Below are 6,000 nucleotides of genomic sequence, written 5' to 3' on the forward strand. Positions count from 1 at the left end.
ATTAGGACCTAAGGAGATACCTCAACTAAATAAAAATCCTCTACGAAAACTACATCAAACATCATACTTGATGGTGAAAGAATGAATGCTTCCCCTTAATTTCAGCACTAGGGGAAGAATTTTGGCTCTCACTGTTTGTATTTAGTGTTTTACTAGGGATTCTAGCCAGTGTCAAAAGGCAAGAGAAAAAAACAAACAAACAAAAAAACACAGTTTGAAAAAGAAGACATGAACCTATCTTTAGTCAGAGACAGCACAATTATCTGAGTATAAAATCCAAGGGAATCTACAAAAAAACCACTAGAAAAAATAAGAAACTTAAAGTCAAATAAACACCTACCATGTGCTGCAGGAATTCCACTGCCAGATATTCACCCAAGAGAGAAACGAAAGCACATGTCTACTAAAAATGTGACACAAGCTCAAAGCAACTATGTTTGTACAGCCTCCAACTAGAACTAACAGAAATGTTTGTTAATTGGTGAATGGATTAACAAATTGTTTTGTGTCTATGTAATGGAAGACTTTTCATCAATACAAAGGAATGAACCATTGATACTTACAACCATGAAATAATCTTAATTATGTTTAGAGAAAGAAGTTAGGCAAAAGAGTACACATGATTCCATTTATATCGTATAAAATATGCAAACTAATTCATGATGGTAGTGCTGCATGAAAATTGGAGTAGGAGGTGGGGAGAGGATTGAGAGAAGATTATAAAGAGATGTGAGGAAACTTTTTTGGGTGATGCATTGTTCCTTATCTTGACTGGAATAATAGCTTGACAAATGTGTACACATGTCAAATCTTATTAATTTGTTTATTTAAAATAAGCTCAGTATAGTTTTGTGAATGTTGTGTATTTATAAAATAATTAAAAATCCAAGTTTAGCAAATGTCTTTCTTCAATGTTGCATGAGTCTTCTAATGTGACCCCAATTCCTAATATTTCTCCTCTATGTTCTCATCGTGCTATATGTTTTTTAAAGGTGTGGATAGCAACTTTCTGTGTCCATGTGTTATACATTTATTTTCAACCCAGCATCATCCAAACTTATTTTTCCTTTCTGTTTAATGTGTCAAATTTTTTCAGAATTCTTCCTAGCATAGTTTTGAGAGCATTTTTGACAACAGAGTTGGAAAATAAAAGAGAAAGGAAGGAATATGTGAGCCCAAAAGAGAATCTGAGCCTGATTTTATTCCTTAAATCTGGATCAGGGAAATTATTTGTATGTTTACTTTGGACTGATGAAGCTGCTTGATAGAAATCTGTGGAGAGTGATCTCCAGGAATCAGGCTGAGCTAAGCTTCCATCTTTGTGTCTAGTATGGGGCTTCCCCTGTGGCTTAGTGGTAAAGAATCTTCCTGCAATGCAGGAGATTCAGGAGTTGTGGGTTCCATTGCTGGGTCAGGAAGATCCCCTGGAGGAGGGCATGACAACCCTTGCCTGGAGAATGCCATGGACAGAGGAGCCTGGCAGACTACAGTCCATAGGATTGCAAAAAGTTGGACACGACTGAAGGGACTGAGCTCCCATGCACGTGTGTCTAGGGATGCACGGTTACAGGGTTTTACAGAAGGTGTGCTCCACTCCAGAACTTCATCCTTATAGCCTTGAGGATTTTTTATTTTATTTTTTCAAAAATGAATATTCATGAAAAGTAAGATAAAGAAGTGCTTGTTTTTGCTGCTGCTACTTCATAACAAAAGATCAGTTTAAAAAATTGCATTTCTTCCTGATCATTGATGACCATCTTGCTCTAGGACACTGATTACAAAAGAAATCTTATAAACCAGTATTGAACTGGCTGCAGCAAAACCATCTGGGAGTTTTAAAAGTTATGAATTTCTGGGAATTCCCTGGTGATCCAGTGGTTAGGAGTCTGTTCTTTCACTGCCGAGGGCCCTGGTTCCATCCCTGGGTGCGGAACTAAGATCCTACAAGCTGTGCAGTGGGGTCAAGGAGAAAAATTACACTTTTTGGCCTCAATCCTGAAAAGTACAATTCATGAAGTTATAGTTGGGATTCCTGAATCTGTCATTTAAAATCAGTCACACGTTGATTCTATTATCAGCTGTTGTATAAATATCAGCTATGTCTTTAATAATTTGAAAACCTGGGAAAGAACAGAGTCCTAATTCGTGCTCCCGGCTTTTGCCAGAAATCCACATTTTTAGAGTTCACAACCTGGTGGAGGAAAATTATTTGATTAAAGTTTGGCAGCAAAATGTGGCAGATGGGTGCTAAGAGAATCAGTCTTGAAGCTAGATTTTCACTAAGAGTATGGGGTTAGTCTTGGCTGATTCAGATAGATTAACCATTTTATCTTGAGATCAGGGAAATAGTAGAACAAGATATTGATGTCAGATCATTCTATGAGGATTTGATAAATTCAGCTTTGGTAGTTCTTTTGTTTTCATATTTTAATGGTTTTGAAATTCAAGGTTATTTGACTATTGATAGGATAGTGTGACTTTTTCCCCCTGAAAACATTTTATTAAAAAGCTAGCATTTATTACAAATGATATTATTTCAGGAATGATAAATAGTAGTGATTCCTCAATCAAAGACCCTTTATTCATTATTTTTGTTTGGTATAGCAAATACTTAGTGAGCATGTAATAAATGTAAGTCACTGTTCTATAAATTGGTGTACAATGCTGAGAAATAGAGATTCATTCAATACTGACTTGACTTCTTATTACTTCCTCTGTAATCAGCCACAAAACCCTTTTCTGACAGTCAGTGGATTATAGGTTGGCCCACATGGATTCATGAAGCACTATATTAAAGTGCTTAAGAAAATTGACATCTTCTCAGCTACAGAAATACCTGGGATGCTTTGTTGAAGAACTTCCATGTCAGGTAGAATCCTAAAAACAAAACAGACCTGAGAGGTGTTGACAACTGTTGATCAGGTTTCCAAGCCTCACCTGAAGACTGACATGTGCCTCATGGATAAAATCAAGGATAACATTTTTCTGATTTGTGGAGGACACCAGGATACACGCATCACTTTTCTGTCCCTGTCCACCAGAGGGTGCAGATTCCTAACACAGACACATTTTCTGTGTGAAACCAAATTTCACTCTGACTTCAACATTTCTTCATGTTAAGAATCAAGAATGTTACTCAGGAGATACTCTAGAGATGAACTCTTCTTCAGGCTTAGTGACCATAATATTCTTCCTGCTGGATAAGCAAAATGCTTCTAAAAATGTGGATTCTTTATTCTGTTCTGTCAACAAAACCTTTAATCATAATTTTATCCCAGAGCTTTATGCCTAAGATCACACAGAACTCTTATTTTTCCCCAGGACAAACCTGTGGAGATTCAGTGACCCAGTTAGGAGGCCAAGTGACGCTTCCAGAGAAGGCTGCTCTGACCATCAGTTGCACTTATTCAGCCACCGGGTACCCGACTCTTTTTTGATATGTTCATTATTCAAGAGAAGGGTCACAGCTCCTCTTGGAAGCCACGAAGGACAAGGAGAAGGGAATCAGCAAAGAGTTTGAAGCCACATACCACAGAAAATCAAAATCCTTCCACTTGAAGAAAGCCTCAGTCCAAGAGTCAGACTCAGTTGTGTACTACTGTGCTCTGAGAGACACAGAGAAGGGAACTGCAGGGGGAGCTGACGCTCACTCTGAGCAGCAGCGGAGCCTGGATGCGGAGCGTCTGACTGTCTGATCCACTTGGGGGCACAGTCTGTGGTGTTCTGTCTCTCAGTGTCTGGTTGATACAAAACTCATACAAATGACTAGGGCCTGAGAACAAGAAGTGAAGATTCCCCATACCCAACTCTCATTAGTGAGTTTGGCAAAAGAGCATGACACCAATAGTTCCTTGTCCAGGATTAAAGTAATTTCAGGGTAAAGTCACGTAAATAGTGAGACTTGGGGCCATTCAAAAAAGGAACAAGAGTCATTGGGATGCTGCCGTAACCTTCCGGAAAAATTTAGAGACCAGAAACATCAATTACATTTGAATAATTAGGGTGGATGACACGTTGTGTGTGTGTGTGTGTGTGTGTGTGTGTGTGTGTCTGTGTGTGTGTGTGTGTGTTCCGAGGTCATTCAGGGAGTGAAGGTTGAAAATAGGAGGACTAAAAATATATAAGCAGAGACTACCTATGTTCTCTACCAGTGCCTGTATAATAAGCAGTGATCACTTTCCAAACCCAGCAGAAAATTGGAAGTTGGCCATTGATGATTTGAGCAATGGCACGTGTAAGTAAGAAAGCCAAAATAATTAAAAACTTTAAATATAATAATTAAGTATTCACTTTAGGGAAATAAAATATTATTTAAGAAAGTAACATACCCATAGTATTTATGATTCAACTAAATTTTCTTCTAGATAAGTTTTACCAACAATAGTCATGATTAGGCAGAATACCTATTTTCCCTAAACTTTGTGTATTACTGAGGTTTGGACTTTTGCTTATCAATTAGGCTTTAAATTTTTAAAAAATTATTTAAAGTTTATGAATGAGATGGAACTTCATTTCATTTAAAAGTCATTTACATGTTTTTGTGTAAGTTTTCTATTCAGGTATCTTACCATTCCCTACTGTGTTATGGGATTTCCCAGATGGTTCAGTGGGAAGGAAATGAGGGCTCAGTCTCTGAGTCCAGAAGAGGCTCTGGAGACAGACATGGCGGCCACTCCAACATTCCTGCCTGGGAAACCCCTGGACAGAGGAGCCTGGTGGGCTGTAGCCCATGGGGTACCTGAGAGTCAGATGTGACTTAGCAACTAAAACAACACCTGTGTTAGAGTCATCTAAATATAGATTTGAAAGAGCATTCTCTGTTAAGAAAGTTGTCATAAAACTGTCATATATATGTCTTTAAAAAAGTTTAATAAAATCTTTTTGACTTTGTTCATGTTTGCTATGCAGAATTTTAAAAATAGTATGTAGTAAATTTATGAAAAAAATTCTTTTATGGATTCTGAGTTATATATTTCATGCTTCATAATCTGTAGCACCTTAAATGATAAAATTTTATCTCATATTTTCTTTAATTTCCCTCAGATTAGTTTTGTCTTTAAATTTGCATATGTGTGTGTGTGTGTGTGTGTATGTGAGTCGAGATTGAGGTTAAGGCTATCTGTTTTTCTCAGTTTTTGTTTATTTTGAGGCAGCTATCCAGGCTCAACATCTTGAATGGCTCATCTTTCTTCTGATTTTTAAATGTTATATTTGTCTTTTTTCCTATCTCTTTCATTTTTCCTTATTAAGATTTTCAACCTAGGCATTCTTTTCTATTCAATATTTATATTTCAATATTAGCAGTGCTTTTTGCCAGTTGCTTACTGGATACATAAGGAATACATGTCCCGTCAACTTCAAGCCTGCGCTAGAAATATAGAGAAAATAATGTGGTTGGAGAGATGCCATTGGAGAAGGAGAGATAAATCCACTCCATTGCATCACAAGATGTGTAAGAAGTATCATCTCAGGCAATGGAAACTATCTACATGTGTTCCCAGCTCTGTCAGTTGGGGACCCAGGCAAAGTCTCTAAAAACATGTTCACAATTAGTACACACGAAGATGGGAAGTGGACAACCAACACTGGAGAACAAGAACAATTTTGTGTCATCTGTCTTCTTGAAGAAGAGGATTTAAATAATGAGGACTGGGATTTAGAGTTTGGAAGAATCACATCTACTTGAAATGCCTTGAAATCGGCAGCTGCCTCAGTGTTTTGAACTCTGTCATTGCTTTGTAGGACATTTTTGAATTTTTTTCCCTGTTGCCACATTGAGTTTTGATGAAGTTTGTAAAAATCTACTTTAGTAACTATCCTTGCTTCTGTTGAGGGTGTTGTTGAAAATTGATTACTGTATTTCAAACATCTTGCCCCTAGTTTAAGCAGAACAGGTATGGGCAGCTCTGTGGCCTAAGGTTCTCTTCTTCTCTCTCTTCTTCCTCTCCTGCTCGCTTCGCCTCTCTGCTCTCTTGTCTTCTCTCAGCTCTTCTCTCTTGA

The sequence above is a fragment of the Cervus elaphus genome, chromosome 12 (assembly GCF_910594005.1).
Source record: "Cervus elaphus chromosome 12, mCerEla1.1, whole genome shotgun sequence".
In the NCBI taxonomy this organism is placed as follows: Eukaryota; Metazoa; Chordata; class Mammalia; order Artiodactyla; family Cervidae; genus Cervus; species Cervus elaphus.